This window comes from Salmo trutta, chromosome 31, assembly GCF_901001165.1.
Source record: "Salmo trutta chromosome 31, fSalTru1.1, whole genome shotgun sequence".
NCBI lineage: Eukaryota > Metazoa > Chordata > Actinopteri > Salmoniformes > Salmonidae > Salmo > Salmo trutta.
The window spans coordinates 24,302,366-24,324,188 of NC_042987.1; the positions used below are offsets into that span (position 1 = coordinate 24,302,366).

General features: G+C 41.5%; 1 protein-coding gene, 1 long non-coding RNA gene and 1 pseudogene across 8 annotated transcripts in view; all 3 read right to left on the reverse strand.

Moving 5' to 3' along the window:
• LOC115169808 (nuclear receptor coactivator 2) overlaps positions 1 to 11,679 on the reverse strand; it is a 66,940-nt gene extending 55,261 nt beyond the window's left edge. For 4 of the 7 annotated variants that reach the window (XM_029725779.1, XM_029725775.1, XM_029725778.1 and 1 more), the window contains exon 1: positions 11,536 to 11,679. The gene's annotated coding sequence lies outside the window, so the exon portion shown is untranslated. Of the gene's footprint in view, positions 1 to 3,147; positions 3,404 to 11,535 lie in introns of those variants that run through there. The other 3 variants (XM_029725776.1, XM_029725777.1, XM_029725774.1) reach the window with 2 other exon arrangements.
• On the reverse strand, positions 3,412 to 19,020 carry LOC115169191 (endoribonuclease LACTB2-like; annotated as a pseudogene).
• Positions 19,021 to 19,053: 33 nt separating this feature from the next.
• LOC115169255 (uncharacterized) lies at positions 19,054 to 20,268 on the reverse strand. Its single transcript, XR_003870828.1, has 3 exons — positions 19,929 to 20,268; positions 19,420 to 19,579; positions 19,054 to 19,228 (listed from the first exon to the last, which is right to left on the reverse strand). It is a non-coding gene; the product is annotated as an uncharacterized LOC115169255 (long non-coding RNA).
• Positions 20,269 to 21,823: the final 1,555 nt, after the last annotated feature.

The window sequence follows — 21,823 nt, forward strand, 5'->3', positions numbered from 1 at the left end:
CCACAGCTCACATTGATGTGCCATCCTGGATAAGCTGCACTACCTGAGCCACTTGTGTGGGTTGTAGACTCCGTCTCATGCTACCACTAGAGTGAAAGCACCGCCAGCATTCAAAAGTGACTAAAACATCAACCAGGAAGCATAGGAACTGAGAAGTGGTCTGTGGTCCCCACCTGCAGAACCACTCCTTTATTGGGGGTGTCTTGCTAATTGCCTATAATTTCCACCTGTTGTCTATTCCATTTGCACAACAGCATGTGAAATTTATTGTCAATCAGTGTTGCTTCCTAAGTGGACAGTTTGATTTCACAGAAGTGTGATTGACTTGAAGTTACATTGTGTTGTTTAAGTGTTCCCTTTATTTTTTTGAGCAGTGTATATCAAAATATTTCTGATCACATAGGCCTGATTGCTTTCCTGCGTAACGCAGTTCAGAATAGCCTTATTGAGGATGTTGAGATACCACGCATGCAGACTGACATGACGTGGACCCTCAGTGAGATATCAGTCAGTTCGACTGTTGGAGGATGTCTAAGCCTGTATAAAACCTCACGGTAACATGGCTGAAGCCCTCCCATCAGACATATACACTGGGTATTAAATCTGTGGTGTACATGTAGATTAGGAGCCTTCATGTTTCTGTAGCTACGTATGTTTGTGCGCAATCTCTGTTTGCAGCTGTTGTTTATCCTGTAACCTCTTCGCTGTCTGGGAGACAAAAGACATATGGACCAAAATAGACTAACACACACAGCCCAACACCCCCACATTGGGTAGACTAAAACAATGACAATTTTCTTACTTTTTCAATTACTCTTGAAAACTAGCCCTTGGTGGGCTAAAAGATCCTAATAAACAAAACCAAATTAAATACTGCGGTTTTCCCCATTGGTCACGAGAGTCAATTCCTAAACTGTAAATTACAAAAAGGAACAAACTCAACTCGCTGCTGCTCTGTTCTTTATTCTTACTCTTATTATCCATCCTGATGCCTAGCCACTTTACCCTGCCTTTATGTACATATATTTTTCTATTGTGTTATTGACTGTACGTTTGTTTATTCCATGTGTAACTCTGTGTTGTTGTCTGTGTCACACTGTTTTGCTTTATCTTGGCCAGGTTGCAGTTGTGAATGAGAACTTGTTCTCAACTGGCCTACCTGGTTGAATAAAGGTGAAATAAATAAATACCTTGTACCCCTGCACATTGATCTGATACTGGTGCGACCAGGGAGGCAGCAGACTAAAATAACCAATTCAACGAGACGTCGGATGAGAGCTGGAGCCAGCCATTACCAGGCTGATCCCTCAGGTCAAATTGAATCAGGGCTCAGCCCTGGCCTGCCGACATCCCCTGGCCCACTCATACTATACCTGGGTATATCCCAAATGGCACCCTATTCAGTGCACTACTTTTGACCAGAGCTGTATGGTCCCTGGTCAAAAGTAGAGCACATGTATAGGTAATAGGGTGCCATTTGAGATAACCTCCCCTGCCTATGTCCCCTAGCCCTTCTCCCCTATAGTAAGGGTACACACTTAGCAATGCCAGCTGAGACAAAAGTCAGACCTAAATAAAAAAGGCACTTTAATGGCTATCAACCCTGGTCCAAGAGGCTGGCGTTCCTGCTCAGTCTTCAGTGTACAGCTATGGTACGTCCCAAACAGTACCCTATTCCTGTTGTGGTGTACTACTTATGACCAGGGCTCATATGCACAATATAGGGAATTAAAAATGGGGAATAGAGTGCCATTTGGGACACATCCTATGACTCACACCCCGTAGTGGAATTAGCAAACCATTCTCTTGTGAATTAATGGTGATATCATTGAATATCCAGAAGACTGGATGTATCTGGAAGAAATGAGTCACTCCTAATAGACAGAAAGCATAGGACCAACCAGATGTTATCTGCTCAGCCCTGGCTGCTACCATTGGTAAATCAGGATAGGCATTTTTAACAGTCTTTTATTGTGTTTTCCTAATTTACTGATGGCTTGTGACACTTGTGCGCTGGAATGTGCACCAAACGACTGACTGTGTGTGCGCGCTGTGAAGTGTAGTCCAAGTGTGCTTATCGTCAATGACCCACTTCTGTCCCATTAATACATCCACAATTGCTATTTGAATGAAGCGAACAGTCAATGTAATTTATTTAGAATTAGTCCAAATTATCCTCTAAGAAATATTTCTGTACACTGACTGTACACACAAAATTGGTTTAGAGTTTAGATTATGCTCAATGGACCGATGGAAGGCAACATGGAAATAACAGGCTGACCTTACATTACAGCCCGTGTGGGCTTGACAAGGTCTGTGTCAGAAATGGCACCCTATTCCTTATATAGGCCTATTGGGCTCTGGTCAAAAGGTAGTGCACTACATAGGGAGCCATTTGGGATGCATCCAATGTTATAATGTATTGATCATGGAACCAGATCAATACCATTTAACACATTTACACTGTGGCGAACTAGTTTTGGCCTGCGGCCCACCTGTTGCTGACACCTGGCCCATGCTTTGCTATGCCAGGCAAGAAGCAGGCAGGGCGAGAGGTGTGTTAAAGAGCCAGGTTCACCTTCCTCAGCCCTCTACTGAAGAGATGCTCCATGACCGACAGATAGGGGCCTACTATACGACTTGGTCAAAAAAAAAATACTATGTAGTACACCACTTTTGACCAAAGCCCAATGAAATGCACTTCTGAGCCCTCGTGTCTGATGACAGGATCCAGAAGCCTAAATTCCTTACTGTCAGTTAACTGTACACATTTATTTGGCCACACATTCACAGCTCTATATACAAAGTTAATTTAGAATCCCAGCCCCCTCACCAGACTGGTGGCCCTTATGGGGATGTGTACAGAGGGGCTTGTCCTGTTCATCTCCGGTGGCATCAGTAGGACTGCTGACAGCACACAACAAAGAGCTAATGGAATGTTCTGTGGACATCTAAATTCCTCTCATGATACCGTAGGAAGTTTGTTGTGTATTTCAAAAGACACAACATAGATAAAAATGACACACACAAACACTCGCCTAAAAACAGCAACAATTCTATACCAAGAAACAAACAATTCTAAACAAACACTTAATGTAATCTCCATTGGGAAACAATAGCCATTTATTACATTCCTTGATTACTTACCCCTTTGACCAAACATGGGTCCATAAATCAACAGTGTCTGACCCATGGCTACTGTAGATTCAGTTTCACAGCAAAAACAGGAGAAGCCCTCCCATATAGCCTGGTTAGCGTTGAGCCCAGGCAGACAGGCAGTCACAGCGCTGTACACGCTACGCAGCGATGTAGACAGAGGCACATGCTGGAGCAAGGACATGCACAAACAGCAGATTACCTCCTGTGTCATCTGCTCCTAATGACAGCTGACAAACTACAGCACAAATCCCCTCAGAGCCGCAGTCGATGATCTCCAATCCCCTCCCCCACTCTTCCCTGGCCCCGCCTCCGGAAATCCAGCAGCTAGAGAGAGCAGAGAGCACTCGAAAATTCCAATAGTTTATGATGCCCGGCCCCGAAAAGTGGTTTCCTTTTCACCAAGATAATGGCCTGCTCTTGTCACATGAGACAAAGCAGCGGCAACAATGGGCTGGCAAAAGACAAAAGAAGTGTGTGTGTTTTAAACACAGCAGGCAGCTGGCTTTTGTTTCACTAGCCAGTTAACCTGCAGAGGCCTGTCGCTTCTCTTTACTTTCACTTTGCAGATCATTACATAACATCAATATTTGGTTTACAGCAGTTCTATAGAACCAACAAACAGCTTATTGTTGTTGTCATAGAGTTGTGTATGTCAGTAATTGCCAGTAAATGTAGATTGTTGATAGATACAAATATAGTATACACTATATTATACACCGTTGGCTAGCGTCCTGTACAGGGGTTGTACTTGTACATCAAACTGCCTCACGCCCTCAGAAACACGAGACAGGCTCCTGCCTTATGGCTCAGACAAGGCTTACGTTTCTTATAGTAAACAGGACGGTTCCAAAGCAGAAATGACACAATATGATTACCTCACCATGATTACCTCACTTCAATGTGTGAGCAACATGACATGAAATTGAGAGCAACAAGTCAGAAAGCACTGCAGTAAGAGAAAGAGTAGAAAGGGGAAACATTTCTTGGTGACTGGTCAACTATATACATCTGCTAGAGCTTCCCCGGTGGTGTTCGTCTGATTTGTACTGTATGACAGACGCTGTATGACAGACTCTCAGCAGGCTGCAGCCTCAAACCACAGAGCACTTAAAGATGCACCTGGTCCCAGAAAGACCAAAGGGAGGTGTGGGGAGTGGGGCCGACAGCTGATCCTAACACACCATCCCATTCAGAGGGAGGAGCAGGGCCTAGCACACACTGGTTCCATTTCAGCGTTTCTTCTTTCATTGCATATTGATGTAGGCCTACATCCATCACATCTCCTGTTAAATGATGTTCAAAAATATGCAGGACAAAAGCAAGTCAAATAGTCTTCAAATGAGAACAGGTGCTGTGTGCGCACACAAAGCAGTGGCAGACACAGTCCAGCACTGAACAGGGACAGGTTAAATCTCCCCAGTCAGTCAGGACTATCATGTAATGCTGTGTGTTGAGAGCAGCAGTGCTTTCCTCCTGCTGTAACATGATCTCCACCAACCACAGGGCCCCGGAGAGAGAGAGGGGATGGGTGGGGGAGCATGGCCAGAGAACATCAGCTTTCTGTTGATAGTCAATCAGTTAAAGGAATTCAGAACAGAACAATGAGTTATGCTTAGGATGTACAGTACCAGTCAAAAGTTTGGACACCTATTCATTCCAGGGTTTTTTCTTTATTTTTTACTAATTTCCTACATTGTAGAATAGTGAAGACATCAAAACTATGAAATAACACATGGAATCATGTAGAAACCAAATCAAAATATATATATATATATATATATGAGATTCTTCAAAGTAGCCACCCTTTGCCTTGATGACAGCTTTGCATTGGCTCATTCCCCCCGGAATGAGCCAATGACAGGGCAGCTCGAAGAGCAATGCTGGCTCACCCAGATCAATTCATTTGATCCAGGCATGTGATCTGAACACAACACACATCAGGATAAAATGGCACCTCACTCAGATGGAATTTCGCTCCTGGTTGATGGCTTGAAGCTACAGTAGATACCCAAGCAGATCTTGGAGATCCTGGGCCGAGTGCTTACAAGTCATTACTCAATCAACACGGAATGCTGTCATGAATTTTCATTTGTCCAACTGGCTCATGGTAGACTTTGCCCCCTGCCTGCACAGATCTAAAAATCAGATTTTTCTCAACCAATCCAAGCCTTAGCCATTACATGGTATGAAGTACAGCTGATCTTAGATCTGTAGAAAGTAAATATTGTTTTCTCCATAGTGTTTTCTAGGTGTCTAGTTTCAGATCTGTACACCAACATAGTAAACCACAGAAGCACAAGCGATGGTAGTCATCCTTAAACCATTTAACACATAGCCTGGAAGTGTGTATGATTCATGTGTTACCAAGCAACCAGATGGTAAGCATCTAAGTCGCTCTGGATAAGAGCGTCTGCTAAATGACTTAAATGTAAATGTATCTAGCCTTAGTAGCCTTTAGTCATTATGGTATTGCAACAAATACTTCTTGCCTTCTGATGTCAGCAGTGATGACAGTTAGGATGTTAAATGGTCGATATCATGATCACATTGTAATACCTGCCGATTTTACATTGATCCTAACTTAAAACCACCATAACCACACAACTTATTTTCATAACATGGCACAATTAAGCCTTGTTCACAATGGTAGTTTGAAGTCACTCAAATCCTTTTTTTTTTTGCATGTCCAACTCAAATCTGTTATTTTTCCTGCAGTCTAAACAGCCAAAAAGCATATGGAATCTGATATTTCAAGCCACATTTCAAACCACCTTGGCCATGCGACTTGTCTCTGGACGGTCAAATTTGATTTATTTTCCCTCAAGTGGTTTTTAGACTGCTATTTGGCATTTCTTGTTGCTTGCTAGCTATTCTGTTGACAGTTTGCCAAGAACACGTGGTAGCTAACTAGCTTGTTAATTGTTTATAAACAAATGAGTGAATGTGCTAGAAAGCTAAACAGCTAGTTCAGTGCTGTGGCTAGCCAAAAAGGACTAGTTTTGAAAGTTGGATCATCTTATCCTTTGAGACTTAATTTTTTTAATTAATTTTTTTAAATAAGTTCTTACACAATGATTTTGAACATTCAAAGCAACTGGGAAACATCCATGACAGGCATTGTTGTCACTTTAGCTTGCTACATAACTTCTGAGTGATCAGAAGCACGAGAACCACTACCAAAATCAGCCTACACCACTGCACACACACCCATCGTTACTATGATAACTATTGTAGCCATGTCAGCAAATAACTGCTGTCTGAACACACACAAATCCAGTTTGCTCACTTGGTGTTTGGACAGTCAATATTCCAAAACAGAATTGAAAAACAAAGCTGATTTGAGCATTAAGGCCTGCAGTGTGAACAAGGCTTTAAAGTTTATTGGTAGGCTTTTCACATCCATACTACCTAATATTATTCCAGGCTGATTCATGCAACCACTGCCTCCAGGTTTCTCTACACATGCAAGCAAATACTGCAGAACAGTACTTGTGCTAACCACTGGTGGAGTTAACATGTGAGCACCTACATGAAAATGCTGCTGACCCTTCTCACAGCAATGTGGGATTCCCGAAGAAGAAAATAACATTCTAAACAAAACAGAGGTTGGATCCAAGCATGCAGGCTTGGCTGCTAGTCATGTTAGTCCACAGTGCTTCACGCAGGGTGTAGCACAGGGGAGACTTTACCACCAGGGCCCTGTCACATAGCTGCAGAATTATGGCCACAGCTCAAACCAAATTAGCACTTGTTATGCAACCCTGGACTTGGCTCCCTGGCCACTGGTTCATTCTGCTGCATTCCCTCTTGTTTGCTGGGTGGCCTAGAAACAGTTTACCATGGTGGGTTGTGACTATGTGTACACTATCGCTGCGTTTACACAGGCAGCCCAATTCTGATATTTTTTTGACTAATTGTGTCTTTTGACCAATCAAATCAGCTCTTTTGCCAACAATTTGGCAAAATATCAGAATGGGGCTGCCTGTGTAAATGCAGCCTAAGTACACTTATTCGACTGTGTGTGTGTGTGGACTGTCCACGGAGGGGTTCACACACACACACACACACACACACACAGAGAGAGAGAGATACACCATTTGAACCAGTCTCCTCCTCAGTCCAGTATGTTACATCCACCATTTCATGACAGCAATTGCCATTTTCCTGCATTGCTGAATGCTAGAAAGGAATGGACCGCTTACTGTAAGGTGACAGTCCATGCATGAACCGTCATTGAGGTATTCGAGGAGATGACTGCCAGGGGGTGGCAGCTCCATATGCACACACTCTCTCATGGGATGTGCCCTTGTAAGCAGCACTGGCCTGCATGCATTTGGAAGAAAACTGTCATGTGACTAATTCTCCAGTACCAAGCTAGGTCCAATCATTCAGAATTGTAGTCACCCTACAGAGCCATTCTGTCCCACAGTATGGTGGACAACATATAAAACAATGATGTATCATAACCTGGTCTGCATTGTATACAAAAATAAAAAATGGTAATGAAATGAATCCATATGAATAGATCAACTGAACAACTGTGACAGGAAGTGGGCACGCTAAAGTAAAATGTATGTCCAAAAGAGAGAATTCCAATAGTAACATGAATGCAGAATGGAATGAACATTCAAGGGCTCTGGATAAATTAATAATCATACTGTAGTAGTACACAGCCTCTCATAACTAGGTCACATAAGAACGGATATACAATTACTGAGAGAAGCAGAGGATTCCCCTGGAATTTCAATGGCCAGTGGAGGAAAGCACAAGGTGAGATGTAGGTTAGAGCACTCAATTTACTGATGCAGCGCTTCAAATATCAGAGTTCTGATTACTTTGAAATGAGTAAATAAACTCAATGCAAAAGGAATAACTGACGTTGCTGTGATTTCAGCAGACCCCCTCTAAGATGGGATTTAAGTTCAGGCAGGGCTGTGACATCATGGAATTTTCAATAATGGTCATTGGTCAGCCAAATGATCGCAGTCACTGTTATAATCGTTTGAATAGTATTTTGTTTTCATTAAAAAATAAAAGGCACACATTTTCTCCTCTCCTGACCGACTGCATGTTCTGATGCTGAAGTAAAGGGGGCATAGCCTAGGCAACCAGACTCCTTTCCTAAAACACCTAGCTTTTTTCAGCAAGGATCAACACAGTTTCATCACAGCTGTAAAGAGTTCATGTTACCACAGAAAATAGAGTAAACTGCAAGAATGCCTGGCCTGTCTTCAGTCAGCTGTTCATTCCACACAAAAATAATAATAAAAACGGTTATGACGGTAATTTTATTTCAGTCGTTTACACGATAACTTTGCAAGCCCTAAATTCCTGTTTAGCCTGCAGAAACCTGCTAGAGAAAACTGCCCAGTCCCAAGCTCCCTCCCACTCCTCTGCCATTGGTCCAGGCATTATTCTGTCACTCACATAGCTGGCAGATTTCAAGCCACTAAGGACCACCCTTTGGGAAATCTGTCAAATTCATGTTTTGCAGATATGAAACAAACAGACAATCATAATATCAGTGAAAAACGTAAAATTCCCAGTTTATGCTAGATAACCAACTTGATGTTTTAAAAATAGATTCTATTTGACTCAAAATACCATGATGGAGAGTAAGGCATTGTTGTCAGAATAGAATCAATGCATGATTAAGATAGGTATTGGTGAATGAACTTTCTTGGTAGTCCAACAAATATCAGGTTGTAAGTCACAGCTGGTCTGGTACAATGTTTGCTGCCTCCTGCCATTCAGGATGCACTGATTCAGTTTCAATTACTCAATATTGTCAATACAATCAAACTAGCAAGGGCAATGATCACAAGTCAGTCATAACGTGGGTAATAGGGTAGCTTGTCTATTTATGTAGTTATTTAGCAAACTAAAAACATGGCGCCTAATGTTAACTAGCTAACTAACTAGCTGTTTGGAGGATGTCATATAATTTCCCCTCCATATTGTTTTTTCAGTGGCTACAGCTAGAGATGCAGGTGTCATTTGGTTAGCTAGCAAGAAATGTGAATCACTTTGCTAGCTAGCTATGCTGAACTTGAACAATCATCTCTTAGTTGTCAATCAAATATATTTGGTATCGATCAAAATGGGTGGGCAGGCAGGCAAGTTCCCATTCAGTTGTCAAAACGTGGGTTGGGACAAGCATGCACTGGCAGGCAAGCTGCAGAAGGACGAGCAGCCTACTATTCCCCATCGTTTATCAGTTCAATTTTGACTGCCAACTACAAGCTGAAAGTTTGAGAGGGTTTATCTACTGTTCCCTCATTAGATTTTAGCTCATTTCGTCCTGGTATTTTGTGGCTTTTGGCGAATGCTTTTCTAATGATCTAAAATGTCGCTGTTGCTACTGCCTGTAAACACAGTCAAAGTTCAAAGTGAATGATGGCAGGCCCATGTGGAAAATTGCTTATTTGCATATAGGCTTACTGTAGCTCCGATTGGCTATGGCAAACCGGTCTGTGTAGAGTCCGGTCCTTGACAAGACTGACACTTTTATTAGGTGTTATTTACTGAATTGTCTATTAAATTGTCCAAATGCACGGCCGCTTTCCCACTCTATATTGCTTTAGAATTTTTCACAAAAGTCTTCCTCTACGTCATTCCCCAAAAAAGGCATCATATTCTTCCTGGGGGTGAATATGAACAGATTTGAATAAGATTTCATGCCAAGAGCGTTGGGCCAGTAACCAAAAGGTTGCTGGTTTGAATCCATGAGCCAACTGGGTGAAAAATCTGCCAGTGTACCCTTGAGCTAGGCACTTAACCCCAATTGCTCCCATATGTTTCTCTGGATAACTGTATTTTAAATGCCTAAAATGTAAAATGCTAAAACACTGTCAGTTCCACTTTAAATGTTAAGTACAGTCATCGAGCTATGCAATGAAACGGCATCCCTTCAAAAATCACTCGCTGTGTACTGCATGTTTGAAGCACATGCCAAGTCTCCTGCATAGCTTACTAAATAATGGCAAATGAACAGGCTAAAAGGCTCTAAAACGATAAGCAAAATAAGATCGAAAATACTATGTTCCATTACTAAACAAATATAAAGTTGCCCATTTCTGTCAACAAAGTTCAGTTTTTCATGTAAGATTGGTGCATTTAATAATGAAAAGATGGACAATGACAGAACAAGGAAAGTGGCTGTGTGATGCAATACCTTTCAAAGTTCACTGGTGTGTAATACAGCAGCAGAGAATAAAGTCTTTAAAGGGCCACTAGTCCAATATTAAGAGATTCTCTACCAATAGATCAAGCCTTTTGTCCAATCTTTATATTTCTACTCTAATAGCAGTTTGACTTATTAGGTAATATCTCACTATGGATAACACCATGCACCTGCCATATGGTCAACCTTCTGCAGGCCAATTTATTGGTGGCCCACTGGCCCTGGTTAATGTGAACTGTATTGGATTGTGGAGCCATTCCATTCTCCTAAGATTCTTTACTAGCAATTTAAAGCTGATGATTCATCATGACTCATTATCACACAGTAACACAGAGATTCCCACAACAAGGCAAGCAATACAATACTATGATTGAGATATTTGTTTTAACCGTTTAGGTGATAGTCACTGATAAACCAACACTTAGGTTGTAGGAACGAATTGCCAAATATTTGTGTTTTGGAACATTATTATTCTTTTTTAACAGTTATAGATAACTCCTGTGGGAAGACTTGCGTCACGTTCGCCATATGACGTCACTCAAAGGTTGATGAACAGTTGAAGTCAAAATGATATCATTCCTTTGAATGTGTCAATGTGATTGATATATAATGTTGCACTTCTCAGATCGCAAACGTTTCTAACAGTGTTAAATAGTTGATAGGACGGATTACCAATCGAAAATGTGGTGCCGTGCTTGCTGAGGATTTCCTACTTGAAATCATACGCCAGTGACGTTTGGTTTCTTCAACCACATCTGTTCTTTTGGTTTCAATAAGCTATTTTGCATTATGCAAAAAACCTCGAACTACGTGCAATGTTTACCACTATATCCGCTATCGACGTCGTTGTTCAATCTTCAAATTAATTTGCAAATTGAAATCTCCTTCAACTTCTCTCTGAAACTCAAACACAGTAGTAGCCTATAGACTCACAAGCCAAAACAAATGTGATTTACATTGCTTAGTAGCCTAAACAAAGTTAAACTTCAGCAACGCTTCAAAACAAAACTAGTGTGGAAGTAATCTTCGAACCATCTAAAGAAATATCTCGCTTCAGATAACAAGCAACAACGCAGCTTCCCAATGGTAAACCTAAACTGGCATTATGGATTATAGCATAGACATTAACTATCTGCACAAAAACATACTTCACTACAAAATGCATATATTGTAAGTTACTCTCCATAACTTACCGTAACTTGAAGTCCCATAAATGTGAACTGCTATGTCAGGACCTTCGCATTCGTGAATCGGCAATGTAACAGCACTGCCGCCATGTTCCTTTGCGATGACTGGGTGCTTGTTTATCATGCCCGTAGTCCTCCCCCACACGCGCAGCGCACCAGCCCTCATTACCACAATAGACTTGGCTGCTCACAGAACAGAAGGCCAGAATAATGACACTGCAGCCAGCCATAACAGCTTAAAGGCAGACATACTCATGGTATCAATGCGGCCGATTAAAGTTTGTTAACAATGTATTTTTTTAAAACTCGAATAGGTTGACCCTGCTGTGCTTACTCAGAAGTGTTTTAGTCATATCGCCCTTTAAGGTTGAATTTAAATAATGAAACATTACATTTTGGAGTCTTTCAAATGTAGGCTACCAACAAACACCCCGTTATTTTAGGCCCAAATTAATAAGTAAAAAAGTGTGCTTACTCTTCAGGTTTGTATGTGATGTTAGGCTTTGTATTTGCCATGCAGCCCAAGCTACCACACATTAATATAAGTAGGAGTCATTTAACATGCCTCCGCACAAACACAGTAAGATAGTGCCTCTCTTCACATTATGAATTTTGTCTCTATGGCATGTTAAAAATGTCTCAGGCAGAGATGTTCGAACTGCTCATAAATCGTCTCTGTCCATACCATAGAGCTAGATAGAGGACTCTAGTGCCCAAAAGCCAGTTAACATGGGCAGTGCCATTGAGGACTTTCATAATTTTAAACTAGTCAACTGGGCGGGACTTCCCATGAGTTAAGGAACGATCCCAATTCCATCCACATCATCAGGAGGGATCAGCCAATTAATGATATTCCCGAGCAAACATTCCATAAATGCAGGTGGCAGTAAATCGACAACCTTGGTTTTATACCTGTTCAAACAACACAATTCAGGTGGTAGTATGTACGCTTTCAGTTTGTTTACAAACTCATAGAAGTAGTAGAAGACAAAAATGTACTACTTCAAAATGGAGATGGCTTTAATGGTGCTACCCATGCTCTCAAAGACACTATAAGGGGACAGATACAATGTTGCATCCTCAAATATCCATAGAACCAATTAGGCTACTTACTTTCCCCCGTTTCTGCCTTTATAGTGGCCACAGCCACTTACTAATTGGCCAAACCTGCTGTTGATAAAATAAATTGTTGTTAAATAATGTGCTTCAATTAAATGGAGATTGTTTGGGCAAGGTAAAGGGTTTGCACATTTTGAAAGAGGGACTCATGTAGATCTATCCTGTAAATATAATATTTATCTAGTTTGAGGAATTTGGGGGATCTAGTTCCATACATTTCATAGGGTGGAATAAAGGGCAGCCAATCATTGCTTTGGTTGCCTATTACAGTTTCAAAATCACAATTCAGTAGTACATTCAAAAGCCACCCATGGAAGGCAATTGGTAATATCCTAATGTTGTTGCTTGTTGAGTGGTTCCCTGCTTATGGGCTAAATGCAAAATCTATACCATTATAGGCTGACATTCTACCAAGGTCAGTTCCGGTCTATTTAACGGGGAGGGTCTCCCATAGGCACCAATACAATAGCAGCTAGGTCTGGTCTACTTAGTTAATTGACTTTCATTGAACCAGAAAAAAACATCGAGTGGGTTGTCTCTTGCTTCCACTTCCGTTTCTGATTCTACTCTTTCTCACTCCTCTTTTCCAGTTCGTTTATTCTTTCTTTGATATACACTGCCACCTAGTGAGTATTTCTCAGTGTGACGTTAGCACATGCATTAGCGTTGATCATTGGCCCCCATACAAGGTTTAAATTGCACAATCAGCAAAAGGCAATGAATGATGAAATTAGAACGTTCATTAGCGTTTTGTTCTATATTGAAAAACTATAATTTATTAGGCATCTGTACATTTAACATTATGGATTCATATAGTTTGATCTTGGTGTTTCAATTGGAAAATCAGTGTGATCTTGGTTGAAATGAACTCTTTGCACAGGGTTTCAATTTATATGCGCTTATCTTGAGTTCAGCTGTCCCTAGGCACATACCGAAGGTCAAATGATGTCCTCAAATATCCAAAGTCGGCATGTTAAAAATGGATGAAAGGTGGCCACCAGTACATTGGTAGCGCCCTAAATTGATGTGCCGGGCCAGCTATACTCTTCTTTCACATTTCAACTTTCTCCTTTGGCTGTATTCAGACAGTACAGACACAATAATTTAATTGATATGAAGAATAACTTCATATTCTTGCAAAATACTCTTCACATCACACCAAACCAAGCTCATTTGTGCGTTGCACAGGGAAATCCAAGTTCTCAAGTGTCCTTTGTCGAATTAAAGTGTGGATCACAAACTACTCTTCCATTTACTTGTGTGAGAAGATTCATCACTGGCTGAATGAAAATTGGAGACAAAATTATAAACATCTAGAACATAGTATTACGGTACATTAATCAAATAGTGTAACATAAGATGACAATTTAATTGACGGAAATAAAGACAAACCAACAGTTATCTTCCCATCCTTCTCAAATTTCTTAAGGTGATGCACAAGGTACACCTTTGTTGCTTTATGCAGACGTTCAGGTGTCTCCTTTTGCAGAGAAGTAAATGTTACAAAGTGAGATACACAGTAGAGTATAGCACAAGATTCCACAGATTTGTAAATGTTAATTTCAATAGGCAAAGCAGTTTTAGTATGTTTTGAATTACTTAACCTTCTTGGTTCAGCATCTACACATACTGTATATCAATCTTACGGTTACCAACAGAGGATCATAACTTTAAGTTACAATTCCCACACCTTGTAGACGATTTTGACCAGTTCCATAGAAGTCAATGTGTTCCCTTACGGCTGCCTGGAGGACAGTGAGGAACTGTTGCTCTCTGAGGTTTCTATGGCTGATGTAATGCTGGATCTTAGAAGCTGCATCTTGGACCACAGGGCTATGCCTTGCAGATATTAGATAAGGAAGAAATTAATGACTCTTGTAAAATACGTTTTTGTGTTGATTTCTATACATAAAGTGCCTTCAGAAAGCATTCATACCCCTTGACTTATTCCACATTTTGTTGTGTTACAGCCTGATTCAAAATGGATTAAATATATTTTTTTCTCACCCGTTTACACACAATACCCCATAATGAGAAAGCGAAAACATGTTTTTAGACAGTTTTGCATAATATATTGAAATGTAAAGACTGAAATGTATCATTTGGGATTCTCTGCCTCTACCCCTATTACAGGGGCTGAGTCACTGGCTTACTGGTGTTCTTCCATGCCGTCCCTGGGAGGGGTGCGTCACTTGAGTGGATTGAGTCACTGACGTGGTCTTCCTGTCTGGGTTGGCGCCCCCCCTTGGGTTGTGCCGTGGCGGAGATCTTTGTGGGCTATACTCGGCCTTGTCTCGGGATGGTATGTTGGTGGTTGGAGATATCCCTCCAGTGGTGTGGGGGCTGTGCTTTGGCAAAGTGGGTGGGGTTATATCCTACCTGTTTGGCCCTGTCCGGGGGTTTCTTCGGATGGGGCCACAGTGTCTCCTGACCCCTCCTGTCTCAGCCTCCAGTATTTATGCTGCAGTAGTTTATGTGTCGGGGGGCTAGGGTCAGTCTGTCACATCTGGAGTATTTCTCTTGTCTTTCCGGTGTCCTGTGTGCATTTAAATATGCTCTCTCTAATTCTCTCTTTCTCTCTTTCTTTCTTTCTTTCTTTCTCTCTCTCGGAGGACCTGAGCCCTAGGACCATGCCTCAGGACTACCTGGCTTGATGACTCCTTGCTGTCCCCAGTACACCTGGCCGTGCTGCTGCTCCAGTTCCAACTGTTCTGCCTGCGGCTATGGAACCCTGACCTGTTCACCGGACATGCTACCTGTCCCAGACCTGCTGTCCCAGACCTGCTGGAACCCTGACCTGTTCACCGGACGTGCTACCTGTCCCAGACCTGCTGTTTTCAACTCTCTAGAGACAGCAGGAGCGGTAGAGATACTTTCAAAGATCGGCTATGAAAAAGCCAACTGACACTTACTCTTGTGTTACTGACTTGTTGCACCCTCGACAACTACTATGATTATTATTATTTGACCATGCTGGTCATTTATGAACATTTGAACATCTTGGCCATGTGCTGTTATAATCTCCACCCGGCACAGCCAGAAGAGGACTGGCCACCCCTCATAGCCTGGTTCCTCTCTAGGTTTCTTCCTAGGTTTTGGCCTTTCTAGGGAGTTTTTCCTAGCCACCGTGCTTCTACACCTGCATTGCTTGCTATTTGGGGTTTTAGGCTGGGTTTCTGTACAGCACTTTGAGATATCAGCTGATGTAAGAAGGGCTATATAAATAAATTTGATTTGAATTTGATTTGATTTATTCACACCCCTGAGTCAATACATGTTAGAATCACCTTTGGCAGTGATTGCAGCTGTGAGTCTTTCTGGATAAGTCTCTGAGCTTTGCACAACTGGATTGTTAAATATTTGTACATTATTTTTCAAATTCTTCAAGCTCTGTCAAGTTGGTTGTTGATCATTGCTAGATAGCCATTTTCAAGTCTATTGACTTTCAAGCAAATTTACACTGAACAAAAATATAAATGCAACATCTAAAGTGTTGGTCCCATGTTTCATGAGCTGAAATAAAAGATCCCAGAAATGTTCCATACGCACAAAAAGCTTATTTCTCTCAAATTTTGTGGACAATTTTGTTTGCATCCCTGTTAGTGAGCATTTATCCTTGGCCAAGATAAAAACATCCACTTGCCCGATGTGGCATATCAAGAAGCTGATTAAACAGCAAGATCTTTTTACAGGTGCACCTTATGCTGGGGACAATAAAAGGCCACTCTAAAATGTGCAGCTTTGTCACACAACACAATGCCATAGATTTTGAGGTAGTGTGCAATTGGCTTGCTGACTGCAGGAAATGTCCATCAGAGCTGTTACCAGAGAATTTAAAGTTAATTTCTCTACCTAACCCACCTCCAACGTCGTTTTAGAGAATTTGGCAGTACGTCCAGCCGGCCTCACAACCACAGACAACATGTAACCACGCCAGCCCAGGACCTCCACATCTGGCTTCTTCACCTACGGGATGGTCTGAGACCAGACACCCGGATAGTTGATGGGCTTGCACAACTGAAGAATTTCTGCACAAACTGTCAGAAACAGTCTCAGGGAAGCTCATCTGTGTGCTCGTCGTCCTCACCAGGGTCTTGACCTGACCGCAGTTTGGTGTCATAACCAACTTCAGTGGGAAAATGCTTAACTTTGATGGCCACTGGCACGCTGGAGAAGTGTGCCCTTCACGGATGAATCCCAGTTTCAACAGTACCGGGCAGATGGCAGACAGCGTGTATGGCCTCAATTGGGCGAGCGGTTTGCTGATGTCAACATTGTGCCCCATGGTGGCGGTGGGATTATGTATGGGTAGGCATAAGCTAGGGACAACAAACACAATTGCATTTTATTGATGCCATTCATCCGCCACCATCACCTCATGTTTCAGCATAATGCACAGCCCCATGTCGCAAGGATCTTTACTCAATTCCTGGAAGCTGAAAGAGGCCCAGTTCTTCAATGGCCTGCATACTCACCAGATATGTCACCCATTGAGCAAGTTTGGGATGCTCTGGATCGACGTGTACGACAGCATGTTCCAGTTCCCGCCAAAGTCCAGCAACTTTGCACAGCCATTGAAGAGGAGTGGGACAACATTCCACAGGCCACAATCAACAGCTTGATCAACTCTATGCAAAGATGTGTCACGCTGCATGAGGCAAATGGTGGTCACACCAGATACTGACTGGTTTTCTGATCCCCACCGCTACCTTTTTTAAACGGTATCTGTGACCAATGGATGCATATCTGTATTCCCAGTCATGTGAAATCCATAGATTAGGGCCTAATGAATTAATTTCAATTGACTGATTTCCTTATATGAACTGTTACTCAGTAAAATCTTTGAAATTGTTACATGTTCCATTTATATTTATGTTCAGTGTAAGTCAAAACTGTAACTAGGCCACTCAGGACCATTCAATGTCATCTTGGTAGGCAACTCCAGTGTATATTTGGCCTTGTGTTTTAGGTTATTGTCCTGCTGAAAGGGGGAATTGTCTTCCAGTGTCTGTTGGAAAGCAGACTGACCAGGTTTTCCTCTAGGATTTTGTCTGTGCTTAGTTTTATTCAGTTTCTTTTTATCCTAAAAAAACTCCCTAGTCCTTGCCGATGACAAGCACACCCATAACATGATGCAGCCACCCCCATGCTTGATAACATGAAGAGTGGTACTCAGTGATGTGTTGGATTTGCCCCAAACATAATGCTTTGTATTCAGGACATAAAGTTAACTTTGACAATTTCTTTGCAGTTTTACTTTCTTGCCTTATTGCAAACAGGATGCATGTTTTTGAATATTTTTATTCTGTACAAGCTTCCTTCTTTTCACTCTGTCATTTAGGTTAGTATTGTGGAGTAACTACAATGTTGTTGATCCATCCTCAGTTTTCTCCTATCACAGCCATTAACTGTTTTAAAGTCACCATTGGCCTGCATCATTGTGAAATCCCTGAGCGGTTTCCTTCCTTTCCGGCAACTGAGTTAGGAAGGACGCCTGTATCTTTGTCGTGACTGGGTGTGTTGATACACCACCCAAAGTATAATTAATAACTTCACCATGCTCAATAGGTGCCCTACTTTGCGAGGCATTGGAAAACCTCCCTGATCTTTGTGGTTGAATATGTTTGTAATTCACTGCTCGACTAAGGGACCTTACAGATAATTGTATGTGTGGGGTACAGAGATGAGGTAGTTATTCAAAGATCATGTTAAACACTATTATGCACACAGTGAGTCCATGCAACTTATGTGACTTGTTTAGCAAATTTTTATTTCTTGCCATAACAAAGGGGTTGAATACTTATTGACTCAAGACACTTCAGCTTTCATTTGTAATACATTTGTAAAAATGTCTACAAACATAATTCCACCTTGACATTATGGGGTATTGTGTATAGGCCAGTGACACACATCTCAATGTAATGCTTTTTAAATTCAGGATGTAACAACAAAATGTAGAAAAAGTCAAGGGGTGTGAATAATTTCTGAAGGCTCTGTAGCTAATGTGAACTAGCCATGTGAAGGTGTGATTGACAGTAGAATTTATGTAATGTAATGTGTCTTTTGTAATGGATGATATCCATGCCTTTTTTGAACACTTTTCATTCAATTCTACCATTCAGTGTTTCAGAGTTGGGTATATTAGGTCAGCCTGTGAGTCCAACAGGGTTTGCAGAGATTTCACATAGTCATAGAGATCTTCAAACACGGCAGTTGCCTCCCCCAGAATACAGTCTCCTGAGAAGTTGGCCTTCTCCTCCTCCAACATGAGGACCTCTGTGTGTCCTGGGGAGAACAGGACCATGCACAGACCGATAGACATCCATGCTCAGACTGTGGATGAGACACTGCACATACATACAGCCACAGAGATACACAGACATACATGACACTGGCTTTGGCCAATATATTACTTAAAAGGGCACATGCATGCACATACTACTAGCACATAGTAACACTAGACAATCAACTCACTTCAGTGTGGCCCCCTCTATCTCCATGCTTCAGGTAAGTGTACGTCTTACTTTGCACTATTCTTTCGTCAGTTGGAGGACAGCGAGGAAGTTTAATGACTTTGAACCTGCATGCGAAAATAAAAGCACATTGGCCTCTAGCTCTGGTCCAGGGCACTCCGCTTGCTGACACAGAGGCTCAGTCTCAGCAAGCCATAGGTTATGTCCTGAACCTGACCTAGTCTCTGTAGAGCTTCAGTGCCGTCAAACTGGAGCTGACCAACTGACAGAGAAGCCTATCCTCTGGTGTCACTCTCACCTCCAGTGATGTCCCTGCTGATGTCTATCCACCTGTATGGTGGTGCTGCCAATGGGTGACAATGATCTCCTGGATGGTAGTGTTGAACTGACTCAAGGCTTGTTTGAGACTGCTGATGTACTCAGAGACACGGGAGAGCCTGCTGTCCATCAAAACTCGTCTGAAAACAAGTACACTTTTGGTCAATTTCAATATCCATACAAACAATAGCTGGCTACAATCTTACCGCATTTGACCTAGCCCATTCATAGACGCTAACTACGTCTATTGACGATAGTAACTTCTGGTCGGGGGTGTTTTGTTAAGAGCCCTGACGCTCGTTATGAACTTTAAAACGCATCGCTTGCAGTACAGTTTTGGAAACATAAGAAACTGAAATCTAGCGAGAAATACTTTTCTAAAAACAAAAGGTTAAATTACTACACACCTTTAAAGGGCTAGAATTCCCACACTGCCATGTTTCCATGTTACAGGGCATGTTTAGTGAAAAAAGAGGAAGACAGGCTTACCTGTGCCAATTAGCAATCTGAGTCTGAGTGTAAATGTAAGTAACGTTAGAACGTGTTGTCACTGAAAAATACAGTCGCATTCAAATGTGTAAAAAACGGTTATAACAGCGTACAGTAAGTGTATATTTTGCATTTGTGAAATTATTTAGAGGTGATATAAAAGTAGAGCGCTTTAGCTATGTTTGTAGAATTGTTCAGCAATTGAGAATCTATTCATTTAGATGTAGCCGATTAAACTCCAACTCCGCGATTTAAGATGGAGTTGAGCGGTGACTCGTGTGGGAGCACTGAACCTCACAATAAAGGAAGTTATCAAAAACTACTAATTTCAAAAGAACAGCCGCCGATCACACATGACGTTGTTCTGTGTAATTGTGCGCTAAAATAAGTATTTTTTGATAACTTCATTTTATGTGACTTCGGAGCTCCAGTGCGCCCACACAAGTCGCACACGGTGGAGTTGAGTTTAGTCGGCTAGTTTAGATGGAGTATTTGTCCGTTTTGGCTGCCAGGGCCAATTCGCCTCTTAACAGAACATTTCAGGTCATTGGACTATAAGGAGTAACGGTAGGCTCATTTAGTCCATTATTGGGCTACATTAGACCAACCAGAAAGAACGGAACCCTCTTTGCTACAATATCACCTAGAAAGCTGAGCCGATGCTATCTAAGAGGGGCAATCGTGGCTAGCAAATGTAGTATATTTTACAAAATGAAAATCACATTTTCTCGTTTCCACTAAATATGTATTGGTTTCTTGTAGTGTCATTGGACCAGGGTTGCATGCCAGAATTCACACAACTGGAAAACTACTGATCGATACGAGGGAGTATGGCAGTCATGGTGCGATTTACGGCAAACAACCAGGTTAGAATATAAATCTCAATGTAAATCCAAAGGCCTGTGTGCAACAGGAAAAGGCGAGGCCAAAGACATGGAAGATTCAGCTAGAAATTTGCTTAAGAACTTGGAAATAAACATTCACCCAGTGGAAGATTACTACCTGTATAACGTATCGCCTCGTTTTCAAAATAAAAGTATTGTGGGAGGAAAAAAGCACAAGCTGGTAGGTAGATCAGTAGGTGGAGCCATTGTCATCTTGTTCAGAGATAATATACGTGTGCAGTCTAGACTTGGTTCCATAAGTCTTAATCAGTATGTTTTAGAATATATAAAGTGCTACAAAACAATACAATTCAAACTAATTTGCATTTATCTGTGGGAAAAAAAGATGAACACATATTTTTCTATAAAATGTTCGGTTTAAATAGTGTGTGTGAGCATTAGGTTTTCCCATCTTAAAAAATGTCCATGGGTTTGTCCAGCCCACAGAACAAGAATGATTATATTTCTATGGTTTAGCCTCTCTAAATGGATTGACCAGGATTCTTTAGAATGAGTAAAGTCAGATTAGTTTTGTCTGCTAGATAGACAGTCTCAATATGCAATAGGAATTAGATACATTTCTTATCGGATTTAACAATTTCCATTTGTTTTGGCTTTGCAGTTCCCCTGCATTATCCCCTTTATTGTCAGTAGGCCCATGCACAACATAAAGAACAGCATGATCTTTTATTAAGGGAATTGATTAGAGGATTGATTTTATTCATTCTATTACCCCCTTAGTGCATCATGAGTAATACTGCATGCATTACAACACAACAGGATCGATACATTCAAATGAACCCATAAAACTGAGATAAAGATGCAGCCATGAATCGTACAATGGGGCCAACAATCCATCTCACTGAATGCTGTGTTTTGATATAAAAATGTCTGCTTGGTCTATATAATATTTACAGGAGCATTGAGAGGTAACAGAGACCGTTCCTAAATGAAATGGATACTGCCATCTGAGCATCAGGGCCCTTTACTTCTCCTCTCTCCCTCTGTAAT